This window comes from Periplaneta americana, chromosome 4 (assembly GCF_040183065.1).
Source record: "Periplaneta americana isolate PAMFEO1 chromosome 4, P.americana_PAMFEO1_priV1, whole genome shotgun sequence".
NCBI lineage: Eukaryota > Metazoa > Arthropoda > Insecta > Blattodea > Blattidae > Periplaneta > Periplaneta americana.
Genome location: NC_091120.1, coordinates 18,011,378 through 18,033,523, shown reverse-complemented (window position 1 = coordinate 18,033,523; position 22,146 = coordinate 18,011,378).

The following is a 22,146-nucleotide window of genomic DNA, read 5'->3' as shown; positions in this document are numbered from 1 at the left end:
TAACCTCGGCAGTTACGAGCGTCGTTAAATAAACCATAATTTAATTTCTTATATCGACATTTCAACTTTAAATGTGAAATAAGTCAAAAGTTATAAAATTATAATTAATTAATTGAAACTACAAGCATAGACAGTTCGTCAATTTAATAGAAGGTGTAAGTATGGAAATATTTTGTTAATTATTCTGTTCTGAACATTTTCTCTTAGCCCTTTAAGGCTTTAATTAGGCAGTGTATTGAAGACCGTAACACATGAATAGTGAACTCCTTTCTTATAACAGTTGAGCGTCACAGAGGATAAAAAAAAAGAGATCTGATTTTTCTTGTATTAAAATTATGAATATGCGTTATATTGGTTTTAACATGAAACATTATTATAGAAAGGATGTAGGCCTACTCTGAAGGTAACGTTAATATTTATAAATTTTGGAATATCTTTTTACGTGGTGTCGCTTTATGCACACCTGTCTTTATTCTTAGGGCTTTTCTTTTGTAAAACAAAATTATATTTAGTAATTATTATCTTTATAAAAAAAAACCAAGATACATACTGTAAGTTGATACTATTAATTAACAGTATATTGCTAGAAGAAGGTATCACTTTCAAAAATCTAGCTAGAGATAATTCATACAATTTAGTGTTGAGGTACATATCTATTTGTTGCAGTGCTGGATAAAAAATATTTTTCCGTCATAAATTATCCCTGAGAATTCCAGGAGCCACTGTCGTATAAGTGACTCTTTGATGATTTTCCTGTAGGCATCGCTATCTTAAACAGTGTTGCCAACTGACGTATTCGGGAAGTCGCCAAACAGTAGTTCAAAAGTCGCTAAATTCGTCATTATCAATACAGAAATTTTTATTTTCGTCACTAGAGTGTGCTGGAAATATCACTAACTCCGTATTTAATCACTGAAAAAAAAAATTGTTGCCGAATAATAGTTAAAAGTTCCTAGATTTAGCGACAAAGTTGCTAAATTGGCAACACTGATCTCAAAACACTCAGGTAGTGAAGAAAACAGAATGTGTCTGAATCCTAACAGTTTTATGTTCTTTGTAGTAAGATCAGTACTGCGGGTTATCTGATAAATTGAGAAAATTTGAAACAGTTGCTCATCATTTAAAATATTGATTGTCGTTTATTTGATAACTTATTAAACAGCGTACACAATACAGACATGAAAGATTGTGAGTTGTGGAGCTTGTGTTTTCTATTGTTGTACTATCAAACATTTTTAAACTGAATTTTTTTAAATATGTGGAAATAATTACTTAGTCACTAACACCGTGAAATAGGCACTAAAGAACCAAATAGACATTTCAGGGTAAAACATAAAATTCTACCAGCTTTCATGGTTTGCCATGAAACATGTACAAATTTTAAATGTTTTAAATTAACACTTAAGGAACAAAATAGGCATTTACCCTAAAATCCCAGGTCTGTGATCACATAACTGTAACTAATTATGTTCAATTTTGAAATAATTTTAGTCCCCTTTCACAGTTTGAAAATTATTGAAATCGCACATCTGTATATTCCCATTTTATAGACGTTTGTCAAAATGTTATATTTTGAAGACGATTTTAAGTTTTGAACCAGTATTCAAACTTTATTTCTCTTGAAGTACGTAATTATTCAGATTGGCAAACCTTACAGACGTGCGATTCTTCCGCATGTTCTGCGTTATACTACTGGGTTCAAAAAGTTTCCGGAATTTTACTACCATTTTTCGTATTAATATATAACAAGGGATATTATACATTTGTTTTGTTGGTAACATTCATGATGTCATTTCCCTAAAGTTTATTGATAATGGCGATTGTTGGTTTTGAGTTGTAGGTAATTGTTTATCATAGTGTTTTGTTTGTTCGTCGCATTTTGTAATTATGTCCACAGAGCAACGTACAAACATCAAGTTCTGTGTTTTGTTACACAAAACTCCTGCAGAGACATTAAGATTGTTGGAAGAAGCATATGGCGAAGCGGCAATGAAAAAAACTCAAGTGTATGCCTGGCATTAACGCTTTTCTGGTGGCCGCGATAGCATCAAAGATGACGTACGCAGCGGCCGACCAACAACTGCAACAAATGAAGCAATCGCTCAGCGTGTGCGTAATGTTGTGAGGGACGACCGACGTAAAACCATAAAAGAGATAGCAGCAGAGGTCGGAATATCAGTCGGAAGTGTACACAATGTTCTTCACAAGCATCTCAACATGCATTACGTGTCTCAGAAGTTAGTTCCGAAAATGTTGTCGGCAGAACAGAAAGAAACAAGAATGACTCTTGCTGGGGACATGATCAGTATGGCTGATGAAGATGGTGATTTCTTAAACAAAATTATTGCTGGTGATGAAACTTGGTGCTACTTGTACGACCCAGTCCCTAAACGACAGTCATCTGAGTGGAAATCGAAAAATCTCCTCGGAAGCAAAAATTTCCTAGGGACACTTCCAAAGGCAAAGTTATGTTGGAAGTTTTCTTCGACTCTCAGGGTCTCATCCACCATGAGTTCATTCCAGAAAGTCGTACTGTAACGAAAGAATTGTACGTAGAAATCCTCCGTCGCCTCCGGGACGCATTGAGAAGGAAACGTCCAGAAAAGTGGATAGAAAACAACTGGTTCCTTATGCATGACAATGCACCTGCTCATCGCGCAATTATTGTAAAGAATTTTCTAGCCAGGCACAACATAACTGCTTTGGATCACCCACCATACTCTCCTGATCTCTCACCACCTGATTACTTTCTGTTTCCCCGTCTGAAAAGTCATCTGAAAGAATGGAGATTCAATGCTGAAGAGGTTATCGCAAACGCGACGAGAGCACTAAGAAGGGTTTCACAAAATGGCTTCCAGGCCCGCTTCCAGGAACTCTACAAACGTTGGCAAAAGTGTGTTGTTGCGGAAGGCAACTATTTTGAAGGGAATGCTGTAGAATAATGTTTAAGGTACGTTGTTTATATGATACTAGCAAATTCCGGGAACTTTTTGAACCTAGTATGTATAATATCGGAACATGAAGCCTGGATGTAGTTTGGAAACGTAAGGAAAACTAAATATCGATATCGTAAATGAATCTGTAATTTTGTATATAAAACGTACCATACATACACTATGAACATCATGTTTCTTATTTGTTTTATTTTTCTCTAAGAAAATGACGTTCTGTTTCGTGTTTACGACATCAAAAATTTACATCGCTGTCACTGCTTCAGACAATGTTGTGGGATTCTTTGTACTTAGGACAGCATCGATTCCATACAGCTGTTCACAGTGTCTGAGAGGCAAAGTAAACACAACATTAGTGAGAATCAGACGAAAGCTAGTCTGCAGATGGCTGTTTTCTCTTGTTTCAAGTGCTTTCGTCCAGCTACTGATAATCAATAACAGTTGAATTGCCTTCAATTGTCTTTAGATTTGCTATGGAGACATAAGAATCAGTACGTTAAACTAAATGCTGACATGAGTTTGTTAAAAAAGTGTCTCTAGCGATATATTTTTCACTTCCATTATTTTGTTCAAAATTAGCTTAAGGGAGGAGTAAAGCATGAAACTGTACAAAACCTCTAAGTGAATATTAAGCTATTTGCATATCTGATGTGTCGTTTTAAATATTTCGTGAGATGATTTTTTCCTTAGATTTAAAGCCCTCATTTCCATTTCATTTTTTTTCCCATACATCTTACGTCACCATTGCAGCTTTGAGATGTATAATAGTTAAATATTGTACAATATACGAATAATAGTACATAGATCAATTCAATTTAGAGTCTTAAACAATTAATCGGTTGAATAGAATACAGGGTGTAAAAAAATAAATGTTACAAGGCTCGGTGGTAGGTAGATGGGTACCATGTGATCATATTTTGTTAATAAACCCATGTCCAGAAACGCTTTGTTTACGCGCTAGTGTGTCTGAAATGTGGAAGACGACGTAGGCAGACGAAATAAGTTCTTACGTTTCTTATCACTACCGACGTCTATGAGCCACGCTCGTAGAATCGGGTGAATAACTGCAAATTAAACATTACACAAAATATATATATTGCCAATAGACAGGGTGCGAATTAACGAGGAGATGGGGGGATTTCCCCCTGTTGGAAAGTTATCCCCCTCTCATAAATTCATATTAACATCCCTGCCAGGGACCCCCCCCCCTCACAAAATATAATTGTTTTAATATGATTATACTTTGTAAAGTATGAAGTAAGCAAAGAAAATAATATTGGTGTATCATCATCACCGGCAAGCTGACAACAATCGATAACTTAGGAATTACACAGCTTATCTTAAGTGCTCATGGAGATGAATTGAATGGTGAATTTGCAGTATGACTTAAGTCTCTAGAAGTAGTTTTGAGAAAATTAAAGAAAACTGTTTTTGGCCTCGCTAAACCATATATTTTTACAATATAATTTTTTATATGTAAGAGATATGTAAGGGAAATAGTTTTAATATAAAAATTCATACTTTTGTACTCTTCTTCAGGTCGTAAAAAAATTAATTATCTTCAGGACTTTAGCTTTTCTGCAAATTAACATCAATCCTGCATCATAATTATTAGGTTACTGTCACATAAACATGTTTAACTAAATGTATTTGTACCAAAATCATAAAATAACCTTATTGCAATTGTTAAACAAGAGCACAGACCTCTGATGGAGAAAAGTATGATGTTGAAGAAATGTTTCTGAGCACTTATTGCCATTAAGAATTTGATTAACGTGTTGTTCTTATTTTGTCCCGGAAAACTGTCGCTAAACAACCACAGTTCTTTAATATATTGGATGGGACACAGTTATTGTAGTAGTGTGCAGGAGAAAATTACATACCTCATGAAGACTTTTCTTGGCCTGTCCCTCATGGTAAACACAAAAGGATATTTCACTAGTTTTCATTTTATGCACAGAGAAAGGGTAAGCTGGCGATAGTAATACATATCCTGAACTGGTGTTAGGCAAGGATACATTTTTCATGTAGTCAAATGTGACAGCAAGAAAATCTACTCTCTCGATACTTAACTTGGCTCCATTTTGCAATACTTTTTACTTCAGCTACAAGTTTAGCACGATTACTGAGCATATTGCTTTTCATTTTCATGGTCTGTTCTTCAAACGTAATAAATTTTCTCATCTAAAGAATTACCAATGAAAACAGACAAAAAACATTTTGTCAGCTGAGTGTATGATTAAAATTACATATTATGTAAGTTTCTTAAGTACTTAACAGGCAAAACAACTTTAGTCCAGAACTAAATAAACTACTTTCTGATATTAAAAATATTACAATTATGATATTAACTACAAGAATACTCAATCCAACATCGAGGTCGCAAACCCATTTATCAATAAGAACTCTCAAAAAAGATTAAGCTGTTATCCCTAAGGTAATTTAATCTTATAATCTTACCCCTTAACCCCAAACATTATGCTGTTAAGGAAAACCATACAAAAGTCTTGGATTAAAGTTATTCTGCTACTAAACGATGCCCCTTGCACATAATAACATAATCATGCTCTCAACTCAAAACCCCCAAAATGTGGACTTAAGTCGTTTTGCAAATTCACCATTCAATTATTATTACGATCAAGATGCAAGACAAGCAACTCAGTGGAACCAAGCGTTGAGCCGTATTGAATGAGGATAATAATAATGTTACGTATGGTATTCTCTATCTGGTATTTTATTCCTCCCTCACCAGAAATCTTAATTCGCGCCCTGCCAATAGATAATGAAGAGCTCAACACCTAAGAGTTACAGCTCAATTTAGGGGTAATATATTCTATTTGTGTTTTCCTTTTTAAGTGGTTAATTAATTATCCATGCGACTCTAAGAAGAGTTAAATAAGATTGTCATAAATCAGGAAAAGAAAATACATATTAAGCCTATGACGTATTCTACACTTTTGCTAAATGTATGTACTATTTCACGGCACGCCAGACGCATAGAAGCTTCCCTCGCTCTCCTACTTGGTTCTATTAATAACGGATATAACTTTATCGCGATGTGCGGCAGAATGGCAACCACAAACATGGTGTTCAGGAAACACTCTGAGCTTGGTCATTATTCATCAGGATTTAATACCCCAGCTAAATTGGTAATGTAGCTTGTAACGATAGTGTTCTGCATAAACCTTATGCACGTATGCATTGCAGTTGTGTTTATACTAGTGGATGTTTAAGGGGATACCGAATTGCCTGTTTTGACAATGTTAAACTATGTCTTACATAAGGAACTTTTTCTCGAAAACTGTTGAAGCTAGACAGCTTATTTTTGAAGCTCATATACAGATGATTTGACTTTATGCTGAAACAGTAGTTTTTCTTTAATTTATTTCCTTACTGGGAATTAATTTTCCCCATTTCAACATCTTATCGTCCACACCTGTGGAGTAACGGTCAGCGCGTCTGGCTGCGAAACCAGGTGGCCCGGGTTCGAATCCCGGTCGGGGCAAGTTACCTGGTTGAGGTTTTTTCCTGGGTTTTCCCTCAACCCAAAACGAGCAAATGCTGGGTAACTTTCGGCGCTGGACCCCGGATTCATTTCACCGGCATTATCACCTTCAATTCACTCAGACGCTAAATAACCTGAGATGTTGATACAGCGTCATAAATAACCCAATAAAAAAAACATCTTATCAACGATTTTCAGTACATTACTTCCTGTAATATCTCTAGAATTTAACAAATTTAAAAGACATTGTTTCAGTAGGCCTACATGTAAAAAAATCCACATAAACAATCCCTGAAAATTACAGATTTCTATATTAAATAGAAGCTTAAAAAATGTTCCTTTTGTGTAAAAGAGACTAAATTTATGGAAAATGAGCGTTAAAGTACTGAGCACGAGCAGTATGTTGTAAATGGTACTTGGAAATTTGAAGTGGCTCAAATTTTGTTTTTAGGTCTGTACATATGCTCGTACTGAACTCTCAGTTCATAAAAAACTAAAAATTAACATGAATAGAATTTTGGTAGAACCATATTATGTGATAAATCATTTTAAAGAGGAAAAATCAAAGCATAAATAAAAAAAAATGAAGAAATACACAATTTTCCTCCCAAAATCCATACAATTTTTAGAAAATTAGATTTTAGATTAAAACATCTACACCCTTCCTCAGAAAATTGAGAAATTAAAATAGAAACAAGTTTAGTATAGTTATATTTATCATTTTAAAGAGTAAAAACTAAATAATAAATTGAAAAAATAGGAAAACAAAATTGTTAACCAAAATTAAATTGAAGACCTGAATTTACAAACGTCGTTCCAAGCCCATTAAATTAATTATTCAGGAGAGCAAGAAAAATACATAGACTTGCAATGTAATAGACGTAATTCTTCTCTCTATATTTGTTTTTTTATGTGCTTATTTGTATTCAGGTGGTGAGGTACAGAAGGCCTGTTGGCCTTATCTCCACCAAATTAAATATATAAACAAACAAGAAACATGTAAATAAATAATATATAAGAGTTTGATATAAATATTTGCAGCATTCTGTAAATTTTGGACTTAGGATGTTTGTAAATTCAGATCTCCAGTTACATTACTCCTTAAGAGACTGAAACACAGTTTTTAAGACAAACACAGAGAAGAATAAGGGTAATATCTTTCGAACTAAGCCGAAATTATTATTTATTTCTATTACGGTCGAATTTCGACGTCGTAAGCTTAGGAAGTAACAGTTACCGTATACTCTGAGACGTGCTGCAATACTAGAACGATACTCAAGTTTCGAGATACTCGTACATTTTGGAAAACATATAGCGCTATCAATTTATAGACGGTTACGTTACAGCTGAAACTGTTGCGAGAGAAGCTTATGTTGGAAGAAGTTGAAATAGACTCTCCTTTACGCGTTTTCAATAGCTTAAAATCACAACTGTTAACATCCGGAGCTCCGTAAGTACAAAGTTTATGAAAATTGATCTCATTTCGAAAATAAATTTGTAGAAAATGTCAGAAAAAAGATTATTAACTTTTCACTTGAAAAATTTATGTCAGTCTAGTACGCGAATACAGATCATCAAGTTAAGTTTTTACTTCGGAAACGAGCAGGTACACTTCCACTTTCATTCGCGGGAGCTTATTGAAATTTATTAATAGTTCTCGCATGACAAAAAAGTATTATTGGATTAAGAATAAGGATAAAATACGCAGATTTACTTTAAGAAGTTCTACATAAAACAATATATTGCTTAGCATTTACTGGGTCAAAAATTACGCATCCTCATTCGCCTTTCGTATTCTATATTTCCAGATTCCGATAATCTTAAATTTTTTAACAATACAGTGCACTAGGACGACTAGGAACTTTATATCTGGAAAACTTCTCTATAAATCTTCTGTGCCCTCAATTAACAGAATCATTGAGTACGTAAAACCCACAAATAAACACTTTCAGTTGTGTAGTAAACCGAAAAACATTCATTCCAATCACAAGGTCACCAGAAAACAAAATTTCTCGTCCGTACTGGCTGCCAGACCCAATGAAAGAGTTAACTCTCTTAGAAACTTCAATTTTTAGTGCTTATTCTATGTTATATTATTTTCACCTATAGTGTACAGCACACAGATGCTATATATTGGTCACTACTTAGACGCAAAACAAAGATTATTTTTAAACCAATATGTTGTAAAGATTTAAGAAAATTACAACTGAGTATAGTACTTTTCTGTACTTCGATAAGAGAAGCTGTGAAGTGGTTGCTATGGGAAGTTTGTAAGATAGATATTATGGGTTATTCCATATGAAATCGATCAGTAAAAAACCTCGCACTTTTTTATACTCTAATTTTTTCCCTACTTATATAAGGTGCTGAGGGGAGTGCATTTTCAAAAATATACTATCGAAAGCCAAACGGTTTTCGTATTATTGAGCGACAAATTTAGCGTATTTTATAAAAACAAGTCTCTTTCAGCGCTCAGAACTCTGGAACCATTTACTGCAGAACATTAAACGAGAGCTTATTTTGAAGCTGACATTTGGTAGGTTATGTTAAGAAGTAATCCTTATTTTTATTGTACACAGAGAGACAGATAATCTGATTTTACTTGTTTTTAGGCTTTTTAATCATTCATAAAAATATAAAAAAATATTGAGAAAAAACCTTGCATTATTAAGAGGGATTCGGCATTGTTTGCTTAGTGGTACGGCAATAAGTTTCGAGGATATTAAATAAATTATTTTCACACGCCTAGACTTGAACGGCGCAATGGCCGAGAGCTGTAGATAAGCGAGCATTGGGCTTCATTTTTCTCCTGTGTTTATGAAAACTTGTGATAAAGCTAGCCCAGCCACGACTGCTAGACGAAACATCACGTGTTTATGTCTCCTGGCCTTGCTTCTCTCGACTACCTCCCGTCTCGCAGTCAGCTGGTTAGTTCACGCGCGTACTATGTATTTTCTTTATTTGATATTTTCAATACTTTCTTATCAACGTACCACCAGTAAAAAATACGTGTTTATTTGTACTTTCAATGCGGAATCTAACCATGTATTTTAAAAATATTTTTTCGTTGCCAAAGGCGTCGTAATGAAGGAGAATCTAAATTTCTCCATTTTCATAAAAAGTAAGAAAAACTGTTTACATGTCAATATAAACTTTAATTTCTCAGCATCAAAATAAACCACGATTTTGATCATTGGGTGAAAGGGTTTCGGAGTCACAACAGTTTAAAGTTGCTAATTTTATGAAAATACGATACATTTAAATATTATTAATTTAAACACTATTAAGTTCTGATGACTCAAACTTTGCACAAATCATTATATCACAGTTGTCAACGGACAGAAAAAGTTTCATTCTATTTAGAAATTGCAAGGTCAATTTTTTCTATATTTCGGTCGATTTGAGATGGAATAGCCCTTACAGTAATTAATATAACAAATACATTTGGTTTGAATTTTTCTGAAACATCCTGTAATTTCACATTCAATAATTGTGTCAACTGGCGGAAGGAAATGTGTTAACTTTAGGCAGGGATTAGCGTAACTAAATGCCATGTCAGCGTTGCCCCAGTCCAAAAACGACATTAGTGGCAGTTGAAGAGATTTTTAATACATTTTTATTATACGCAGGATTTCAAATAATTCTTTTTACAACATTTTCACTCACTGTTTAATGTAATTCTGCTTTAAGATGTTCATTCATTACCTTTACACTTTTAAATATTTCTTGTTATTTTGTGCGAGATCGTGCGTATTTGCTTGGTTTACGCACAAAACCAATCCGCGGAAAGTCTAAAATTCCACATTCAGTATTCCCAACCTAACACACATAACAATTTCTCTCTTCTTACCGCTTAAGTGACATATTGATTTTACTGCTTTAGACTTTTAACATATTATTTTTAGAGATCTAAATTGCAATGTTAATTATTATTTTTAAATATTTGCAAAAATTAAGTAAACTCTACAACTCCACTAAAGTTACTGCATTCGTGATGCAAGTAACATTAAGGAAGCCGTGAAAAAATCAACAAGATTCCAGACTCATCATAGACTGGGGGGAAAAATACAGACGTATATCACGGCCTACTGGAATATAGTAAACACAGAAAACATTTTAAAGCAACAATGTTGAAGATAGATATTTTTGTTTTGCAAATTTGCCGTCATTGAACAGAAACCAAGATGGAGATTTCATTGCAACTAATTAGAAATTCCTCTTTCAGGTATGTAATAAACGATCTTCGCACAAAATAATGTACGATACACGAGCGATATGTTTTCTTTCAATTCTCGGAAATTAAAAAAGCTGAACTACGTTTCGATTTTTCAAACTTTTCCTCGAACATGAAAACTTCAACATACCGCTCTTGTGACGCATTTTACTATTCTTTTTAACAAAGTGTAAAAGCTGAATACTCCTGAAATGGACATACTTCGCTTATGTAATGAACGAATTTGCTAAATGAATGTTCCTTGAGTATAATAAATATCATGCTTCTTCAGCGCACATCAATTCAATTACAGAATTAAAGTTAGTTGTTGTAATTGGAATTAGCTGGATACATAAAACTTAGTTGACAGTGTGCCAGGAGCTTTAAAATGCACAAAATATCATTTTCCGCCAGTCTTCGCTAAGCTGAGAAACCATAATATTTGTTATTAATCAGAGAATATGATTATCATAAAATACTGTATAACACTCCCTGAAGACAATCTAATTGTAAACAAATGGCATTTATTAATAGTTTTCTTCCAAAGAAATGATATGTCCAAATACAGCAACTCATTTCTAGTGAATATCCGCGCTTGTAAATCAGTGTACCTAACCATGACTGTTGTAGATGTAGCCTCACACCTTGATCTTTATGTATTGGTAATCCTGTGTATCTATATCAATTGGAACTTCAAGAAAAGTGAAAAGCTTCTAATGGCTAGACAAACAAACAAACAGACTGGAATTTCGAGCTTATGGAAGAGTAATAATTATTTTTGAAAAAATAAACAAGTTATTTATTCCATTTTATGACGAGAATAAAAAATAGACTAGTTATATTATCAATAGATTAGAAATCCGTTTTGTAAAAACTACTTATCTTTAATCAGAAAAAGTTCTCCAAGTACAAACACGCTGGCTATCATTGTTCTTTTATTTTTTCATCAAAATAACTGAAACATTTTGGCGGTAAGATCTTTAAAGGATGAGTAACGCAATCTGCCGCCATTGTTATTCCATTTCAACACGCTTGGGAAATGAACATTTAAAGTAAAACTCAATTTAGGATAGTGTTAATGGCCCTTAAAATTAAAAATATTTGGTTCTGATATAGGCTACATAAGCTACATTCACTCTCTATACAACTATATACGTCAAATAGCGCGCGCTGGAATAACAATGGTTGATTTATAGGCATTTCCGGCGCAAAGGATTGCGGTACTCCTGAAGGATAAGAGGATTCGCCGCTCTCTACATAGTAGAATTAATAATTTCGTAACCGACTACAATGTGGCAACGCTGCACATAATATTACACAATACATATATTACACTAGAAATAGAGAACAGATGCATTATAGGACCTGCCCCGAGAATTCCATAGTATCGATTATATATTGTATATTTTCGATTATTGCATCAAGTATGCCATCTTAAAAAAACTAAAAACATAGGCCTACTATAAATATGTATCATTTAATAAAACCAGCAACAATGAAATTAAGCTCATATTAGTCACATTTGTTATACAATTCAAAATACGAGTAAAGTTAAAGAAACAAACCAAAGCTAAACTTAAAACACAGTAACATTAAACTTTCAAAAAATACAACATTGGAATTATTACAACAATGAAATTAAGTTCACATTAGTCATCTTTATAACATATTATAAAATATTGATTTTACTCCATTTATACTGCATTTTTAATCCAGGGAAAATACTCGTCTAGTGTGTCAGAAAAACACATTTTTATTAGTATTCCCCCTGGACCAAAAAATTAAATAAAAAATTGGTAATAATGGACCTCACTGGAGATATTTCGTTTCATTTTCTCCGTTTTCCGAGTGACTTCACAACTTTTCTGTGTTTATCATATTTTGTAATTGAGGGCTTTGCCGGAAGAAAGGCGGATAGACCTATACGCCCTTCTTCGGGAAAACGGTTTAAAATGTAGTGAATAATTATAGTAGCGAAATTTTGTTTTGATTGTACTGTACATACCTGCAGGACAGGGCTGCGTGCGTGTAGAACATTTTATTCAGGTGCGTTTTAAAATCTTAGATTGCATGTATCTCAATTCGCCATATTGACGTATACGCCCTTTTTCCGGTAAACCCCTGAATTTCCGATGACCTCTCCATATGAGTTCATCTCGTTTACTTTTACATTTCTTCACTCTCATCCCAGATGTTTCGGAAAACATTTCACTCCTAAGTAAACCACAATCGCTTAAAAACCATAGAACATAGGCTACGTGTCTGTATTCATGGATAAGCAACTAAAAAGTTTATATTAATTATAATTCCATAATTTGCATTTCTAGGCCTACATTTTAAATCAACAGGGAGAATTTGATCCACTTCTTTTAAATATTTAACCATAGCATTCGAAATTGTCGCCAAGATTATGATCAAACTAATTTACAACAATATTCATTGGTTGGCAACATAATAAAAACAATATATATCGATAATTTGATTGATCGAAACGCTACTTTCGTTGACCTTTTTTTCGGCTTTGCATATTTTTATATTTAGGGTGGGTCCCATGATGCATCTTTTCCAGAAATAATGCCAACTGTAGAAGAGTGCCTACGCGAGTGAACAATGTTGGTGTAAATGAAATGTGTTAAAATATTAGTTATCATATCTGTCATCAGCATTTGAACGGAGTGTAAGAAACAATTGAAGATATTGTTACAAAAACAACCCTTGTTAAAATTGCTGTTTTTCAGAAAAACAATAAAAAAATAAAAGAATAACACATGTCAGCTATTCCCGTTCAACTGGTGTTTTATCCTTGTGTCTATTGCATTTGACATGGGCCGTCTTTGGAGTCTATAAACATTTAAAATAGTAGCAAATGTGTCCTTAACTCAATTTCATTAAAAATGACTGGGGTTGTTTTTGTAATAATGTCTTCAATTGTATCAAAGATGAACAATACTCGAATCTTCGTGTAATTCAACAAGTGTACTGTGAAAAAATCAAGGGTTTTTAGTAGCACTATCATTCGTGTGAATTTTTCCACAGAAATGTATAACAGATAAGAGCCAAGCCCTTGACTGATTTCAAATATCACTTTCAGAAACATTTTCAAAAAGAAATTGCCAACATTGGCAAAAATGACAAAGATTATTTTCATGCTGGGTGTGCGGTGTTGCTACTATGTTACAAACATTCATAGCGACTATAGTCTATGAAATTATTGACTCTACCATGTATTCACTATGATATAAGAGCTGGAAGACTTTTCGAACAAAACATGTTAGAATTGCTCGAAGAAAAAAGAGAGGACGAAAAATTGAATTAGTATTTTTATTGTCATTAAGTTAATACGGTATTTAATATTACATTGTTTAACAATGGACTTAAAAATGGGGTCATTTCTTCACAAATATTTTAATGAGGAGAATAGAATGATTAATTGATTCTTTAGCTCACATTTGTAATAATAAGTACCATATCATTGAACAACTAATGATTTCATGATGGTCAGATTATCTTATTACATTTTTGGTTATCTGCATTTGTCAGTATACAGTAAGGTTATTTAAAATGCTGGTGAAGGGTCGGGATTTATTTTTGAGTCATCCCCATCTCACTTTTCGAATGTTCTGCCCTAAATTCGCTTCGTGAAATCGCAAATATTGGAATTAAAATTGATATTAGCTTTAATGTAAACACTGAACCTAAATCTTAACAGTGAGTATCTCGATTAAAAGTATTTCGGTTTACGCCATCGTTCACACCTGCTAAAGTACCAACTGGTACCTTTACCGAGCTTGGTAAACAGTTTCAACACTGCGAGAGAAAGATGCATACGTGTTGTGCCTAGTTGAGTTAAAATCTATTGGCTTAGATTGACTTTTACGTGGGCTGAACCCAGGAACCCCAAGACTTCACCCCAGCCTTTTTTACTATTGCGGATGATAGATGAAGTGAGGGGAAGTGGAGAGTGTTGGTGGAATGAGAGGAAAACGGCAGTACCCTTAGAAAAACCTCTGCTTTGTCCACTACAAATTCAATCATGACCTGGCCGGGATCGAACCCGGGCCGTTTGGATGGAAGGCCAGCGCACTAGCACTGTAGCCATAGACGCGGCCGTTAAAATCTATTACAAAGTATTTCTCACGAATCCGCACACATTAGAGATACTCCAGACTAATATTGAACATGAAATAAGATAGTTGATAAGCTTAGACAAGTGAGTGACGACAAATTCACGCGATATAAAGCTTGTATACGAGCAAGGTTGTATTAGGCAGAATTTTACCGGCTGATGCTTGATCTGTCACCTGGGAGCCAGATCGAGTACTACGGAAGTCATGTATATGCAACAGTCAATGGGAAAAGGAATCTTAGCTTCTACTTGGGCTAAATTATGTTATTGGTACACTGACGTTCAAAAATATTTGACACTACAAATCGATAGTGATTGATAATTCGTTGGTGTAAGTGTGGATTCTTTAGTTATTACTTCTATGAATAAATGGCGAAGATAATAGTCACTGTTGCCAATCGTAGATAAATATACCCTTGTTATAGAATTCAATTATTTATCCTACTCTTTTGATTGTAAAACAACACTGAGTTTGGCTGGAAACAGCTGATATTGTCTATTAGAAGAATAGTTTATGCTTAATCAACATAATAATTTTTTCTGGCACTTTTTAACGGCTCCCAATAATGATCTACTTATTGAGAACTAGCGGAACTCTGTCAAAGTTCGTCAATTTTTCATATCTTTGGTTCTGATTTATCTCGTTGTTAGAAAATTCGCTTACACGATCATAAAATTGTAGGTCGGATACCTGTGAACATCAGTATACATTTTAAAGGTGGGAAAATGCTGAACAGAAAGGTCTTAAAATTCAAAATATTGCCGAAGATGTAGCATTTTGAATTGTAAGTTTCAAACACGTTCATTTTGAGAAAATTAAGTTTAAAATTTAAAGCCTAGTATTAAGTTAATACTTTTGTGTGCACTTCCAGTATACAATCCAGTAGAAGAAATTTTGCTGAATCCATATTTAGTATTAGAAATTTTATAATAGAACATATTGAATATATAATTAATTTAGTATAATATTATGAACTTTTAAAAAAGGGTACAGGCGTATTAAATATTTGAAAGTGTAGGCCACAAATCAGAATTAGAATCGTTGGAATATTCTTCACAAACATTTCTTAAATCATCTGATATAGGCCTACTACTGTCCCAAAACCGATTTTTTATAAATGTGTTTTAATATTTCTAATTAATGCTTTTTAATAAGTAGTGTTCATATTTTTAAAACGTTTTATTCTTTTTGTAGACGTTATTCCTGATGGCCTTAACTACACCAGAATAAATAAATATTAAATAAATATTTTTATGCTCGACCATGCCGAAATGTAGTAATTATACACCTGGTAGCAGTCCTTTAATGCATATCATTAAAGTACACCTATTCATTATAGTTCAGGTTTTCGATTATTCTCGGATATGCAATCGAAAGACGAGGGAAACGTCACGGAGGCTGGAAATCCAATACTGTCGCAGAAGGTTATGTTCTGTTACTATAATAATTAGCGTTAATTGTAAATAGTATTCAAATAAATTCAATTTGTCATCTCGTTTTTCAATTCTAAATCAATTTCCAGGTTATACATTCTCTGCATTACATCAAGGTCAATGACATTATTGTTCCTCGGAAAAAATCAATACTTTCGCGTCTGCGCACATTTCACAATTCAAGAGCTATGAACAAGGTCACTTCCGATCTTCTGTCAGATACAAATAAAATGTATACTTCTGAATAATTTAAAGTTAGAAATATGGTCGAGCATAAAACGTCGTATGAAACTTGCCTATAATGGTAATTAAGACGCTCGTATGAAAATTATGAAACTCGCTTGCGTTCGTTTCATAAACAAACATACTTGCGTCTTAATTACTATCATTATAGGCTCGTTGCATAATGTACTTTTATTTCGCACCACTTTGATATGGCGCCACGATTGCTTTACAGCAGTAAAGTACACAGTACTTTTCCCGAGGACTCGCATCTGTTAGTCTTGTTTATAATTTTGACTATTTTATCTTCCGTTGTTAAATTACTGTAAACAAAACTGGTAAACACACGGGAAAACAAACAAGAATAATGAAACATAGACACCAGCACTAAAACTTCTTACACACAGATAGTTATAATAGATCAGCTGACAATACATTGCATGCTGGAAGATAAGGTCCCTTTTCTTCTCTGTGCAGTGCTAACAAAAAACAGAGCCCATCTAGAGTCTGAAAAATGACTGTAGATGGCATTTGTTACAATAATCTGAAAATTATACTCTTATATTTTGATATGAACTATGTTTCTTACCTGTCGTTGCAAAATGAGGTCTGAGAAGCTAGGGTCCCTTTTCCAATGGACTGTCACATTAAGGACCTTATATAAGGTCATATAAATCTGAATCTCAAATATCAAATCTGCTTGAGCGAGTGACCCTTCTCTATATTTCTGTTCTCTGCCGCTAAAACAAATGCCTAACCATCTCTAGAACATTAAATAACCTTACTAAAGAAAAAGATAGTTTAGATTCTAAATACCCAATATTTCTGTTCAAGCTCTGGAATGTTTTGTTTACAAATTAAAATTAAAACTTGTAACATTGTTATTAAATTGAATTTTTAATGTCGAGACAATGCTGTCGTTGCAAAATGAGGTCTGAGAAGCTAGGGTCCCTTTTCCAATGGACTGTCACATTAAGGACCTTATATAAGGTCATATAAATCTGAATCTCAAATATCAAATCTGCTTGAGCGAGTGACCCTTCTCTATATTTCTGTTCTCTGCCGCTAAAACAAATGCCTAACCATCTCTAGAACATTAAATAACCTTACTAAAGAAAAAGATAGTTTAGATTCTAAATATCCAATATTTCTGTTCAAGCTCTGGAATGTTTTGTTTACAAATTAAAATTAAAACTTGTAACATTGTTATTAAATTGAATTTTTAATGTCGAGACAATGCTGTCGTTGCAAAATGAGGTCTGAGAAGCTAGGGTCCCTTTTCCAATGGACTGTCACATTAAGGACCTTATATAAGGTCATATAAATCTGAATCTCAAATATCAAATCTGCTTGAGCGAGTGACCCTTCTCTATATTTCTGTTCTCTGCCGCTAAAACAAATGCCTAACCATCTCTAGAACATTAAATAACCTTACTAAAGAAAAAGATAGTTTAGATTCTAAATACCCAATATTTCTGTTCAAGCTCTGGAATGTTTTGTTTACAAATTAAAATTAAAACTTGTAACATTGTTATTAAATTGAATTTTTAATGTCGAGACATTACTAGTTCCGTCCGTTGGCCTGTAGATGGAACCAGTGGAACTCAGCATCTTCCTCGTAGATGATATGTACCTAATTCTTGAGAGACAGAAGTCATAAAGAAATTCATTACGGCTAGTCCCTTCTGAAGCGGCGATATCAGACGTGAACGTGTATATACTAGTCATTTATGTACAAACTGCATCTTATGTGTTCAGAACGCTTGGGGTCAGTAATATATGCTATTTCTTTAGTGTAACTTATTTCTCATTCCACTTACTGTTATGTTTGTTACAATTTCCCTATCGTATGTGAAAAATGTGAAAATGGACGTTTGTTTATCGCTAGCACATATTATATATCAACATTGTTGATTTTAATTATATGAAATTCAAACTTTTAATTAATTATCATAATATCTGTGCATCATGGAGTCTTTTTACATCTCTGTAACTGTAATAAATCCATCAAAGAGTCAAATAAAGAAATTCATCTACAACCCTTCCTATTATTATTATTATTATTATTATTATTATTATTATTATTATTATTATTATTATTATTATTATTATCATTATCATCATCATAACCCAGGATTCCTCTGGCTCTAATCCACTTCCTGTAAAACTTTTAAATGCTGAGGTATATTTTCCTTTACTGTATTACCTTACTTACTTACTTACTTACTTACTTACTTACTTACTTACTTACTTACTGGCTTTTAAGGAACCCGGAGGTTCATTGCCGCCCTCACATAAGCCCGCCATTCGTCCCTATCCTGAGCAAGATTAATCCAGTCTCTATCAACATATCCCACCTACCTCAAATCCATTTTAATATTATCTTCCCATCTACGTCTCGGCCTCCCCAAAGGTCTTTTCCCCTCTGGCCTCCCAACTAACACACTATATGCATTTCTGGATTCGCCCATACGTGCTACATGCCCTGTCCATCTCAAACATCTGGATATAATGTTCCTAGTTATGTCAGGTGAAGGATATAATGCGTGCAGTTCTGCGTTGTGTAACTTTCTCCATTCTCCTGTACCTTCATCCCTTTTAGCCCCAAATATTTTCCTAAGAACCTTATTCTCAAAAACCCTCAATCTCTGTACCTCTCTCAAAGTGAGAGTCCAAGTTTCACAGCCATACAGAAGAACCGGTAATATAACTGTTTTATAAATTCTAACTTTCAGATTTTTTGACAGCAGACTGGATGATAAAAGCTTCTCAACCGAATAATAACAGGCATTTCCCATATTTATTCTGCGTTTAATTTCCTCCCGAGTGTCATTTATATTTGTTACTGTTGCTCCAAGATATCTGAATTTTTCCACCTCTTCGAATGATAAATCTATACTGTATTACCTCGTGTTCAAATTCTAACGCAAGCTTCCGGCACTTGTTTTTACGTGAACTTTATTCAACACCAAAAAACGAAATTTAAAAAAAATTACGCGTGAAATGTTAGGAAAATTATCAACAGTAATCTCACTAGAGGTTTTGATTTATCTAGAGAAAATTAAAATTCGAGTGGGATTTAATTGACTATTACACGATTAGAAGAAAGTATATAAAGATTAGAAGAAATAAAGCACTCTAATACAATAAAATATGAATTGACTTACTAAAATTCTGTTTCACTAATGTTAGCTTCACCAAAACGTTTGAACGGAGCCGTCATTTTCAGTTGACTGTCTATGCTGTAAATAAATGACGATCGCAAAGCATGTTTTATAGTACCGTAAAGAATTTGCAGTTTGAAATGTTGGCAAACAAAGAAACAAATGCTAGGGTAGTGATAAAAAAACAAATGCTAGTAAAGCGATATAATGAAACAAATGCTAGGGTAGTGATAAAAAAACAAATGCTAGGAAAGCGATATAATGAAACAAATGCTAGGGTAGTGATAAAAAAACAAATGCTAGGAAAGCGATATAATGAAACAAATGCTAAGGTAGTGATAAAAATACAAATGCTAGGAAAGCGATATAATGAAACAAATGCTAGGGTAGTGATAAAAAAACAAATGCTAGGAAAGCGATATAATGAAACAAATGCTAGGGTAGTGATAAAAAAACAAATGCTAGGAAAGCGATATAATGAAACAAATGCTAGGGTAGTGATAAAAAAACAAATACTAGGAAAGCGATATAATGAAACAAATGCTAGGGTAGTGATAAAAAAACAAATGCTAGGAAAGCGATATAATGAAACAAATGCTAGGGTAGTGATAAAAAAACAAATGCTAGGAAAGCGATATAATGAAACAAATGCTAGGGTAGTGATAAAAAAACAAATGCTAGGAAAGCGATATAATGAAACAAATGCTAGGGTAGTGATAAAAATACAAATGCTAGGAAAGCGATATAATGAAACAAATGCTAGGGTAGTGATAAAAAAAACAAATGCTAGGAAAGCGATATAATGAAACAAATGCTAGGGAAAAGATAAAATTGTGCGATTAGCAGCCATGATTGGTTGGAACACGTCCTTTCGTACCGTCTTATTGGTCAAAAGTAGTATGGCATAGTAAAAGTGTAATAGTCACCATACAAAGACAGCTCTGGTTATGGAGTTACATTGGAATAAAATTCTAATAAAATTAAACACAAAATTTTTGTCATTGTGGGTCAAAGATTTATATCTATGAGGAATCGTAGAATCTGCTCCTTTGTAAAAATGTCTGTCATATCACTGTCATCATCTCTTATTTAAATGTAAATATTTTGACCTGCCTGGTCTTACCCATAAGCCCGTCGTTGCTTTTCAGTGCAGAACCAAGCGGTAAGGCCTCAGCTATAACTCTACGCTGAGCGTTGAGATGCTGTAGATCTCATCGTAACAAAGCAAAGTAAAATTTCCCTTCATCACCTCGACAACAAATTCGGTCCCATAAATTAATTTCGAGACATTACTAGGAGGCGTTTCAGTTATTTCCAACCAAATGTTAAGATTTTGTAGTAGCTACACATTATGCAAATAATGCATATTTCAACTTTTAGCTCATATAAAAGGATATTTTGTTGTTTTTAAGCATTCTAATACTTAAACCAACACAGAAAATCAACAAAAATGGAATACAGAAGAAGCGCAGACATTGAAACACATTACAATTATACAAGGTGTTTAAAAAAGGTTGGCGAAAACTTATACGGTTGTAAGAACATAATAGAAAAAAAAGTCCCATTAAACATGGGTCCGCGAGAAAATTACGAATGTATGGTTATAAGCCGCCACTGACATCATTGTAACATCGTATGCGGTCAGCGCGTCTGGCCGCGAAACCAGGTGGCCCGGGTTCGAATCCCGGTCGGGGCAAGTTACCTGGTTGAGGTTTCTTCCGGCGTTTTCCCTCAACCCAATATGAGCAAATGCTGGGTAACTTTCGGTGCTGGATCCTGGACTCATTTCACCGGCATCATCACCTTCATTTTATTCAGACGCTAAATAACCTGAGATGTTGATACAGCGTCGTAAAATAACCCAATAAAAAAACATCGTATGGTTTACTCCTTGCGCAATAGAAACGGTCCTATGCTCTCTGTTTACAAAATTGAACATTGCCGAAAGGTGAAGTTATAATCAAACCATACACGCAGAACATACAGGAAGGATACAGTACAGTCTCTAAAGGTATCAGTCACGTCACTAGTGTGAGGAGTGCCAGTTGTGCTTTACTGTAGTTGCAATGGAACCTTGCAGTAACGAAGAGTATGCGAGTATGCATTTCATGTATTGAGTGAGGGCTAACGGCAATGCACGGGAGGCTGTACGCTTCTACTGAAACATATCCTGATCGAAGACATCCCGAAAGTCCGAAATGATACGAGGATGTTGGAAAGAATTCGAAACTCATTACGGAAATCAGTACAGTATTGCATCCATATGCAAGGATGACACTTCGAACACCACCTTTAACAATAAGAGTGTACAGTACCTAAATGTAACATACTAAAGTAGTACTGTATTCCTTGTCAAGGCAAGCCATAAGTGAAATGTGAATTAAATCAAATAAATTCTAAATTTGAAAATAATTTGTACTAAATAGGACGATATTTACAAAGAAGTCAGTGGCGACTTGTAACCATACATTCATAATTTTCTCGCACGTTTGTGGACCCATGTTTACTGAGACATTTTTGCTTCTATTGCC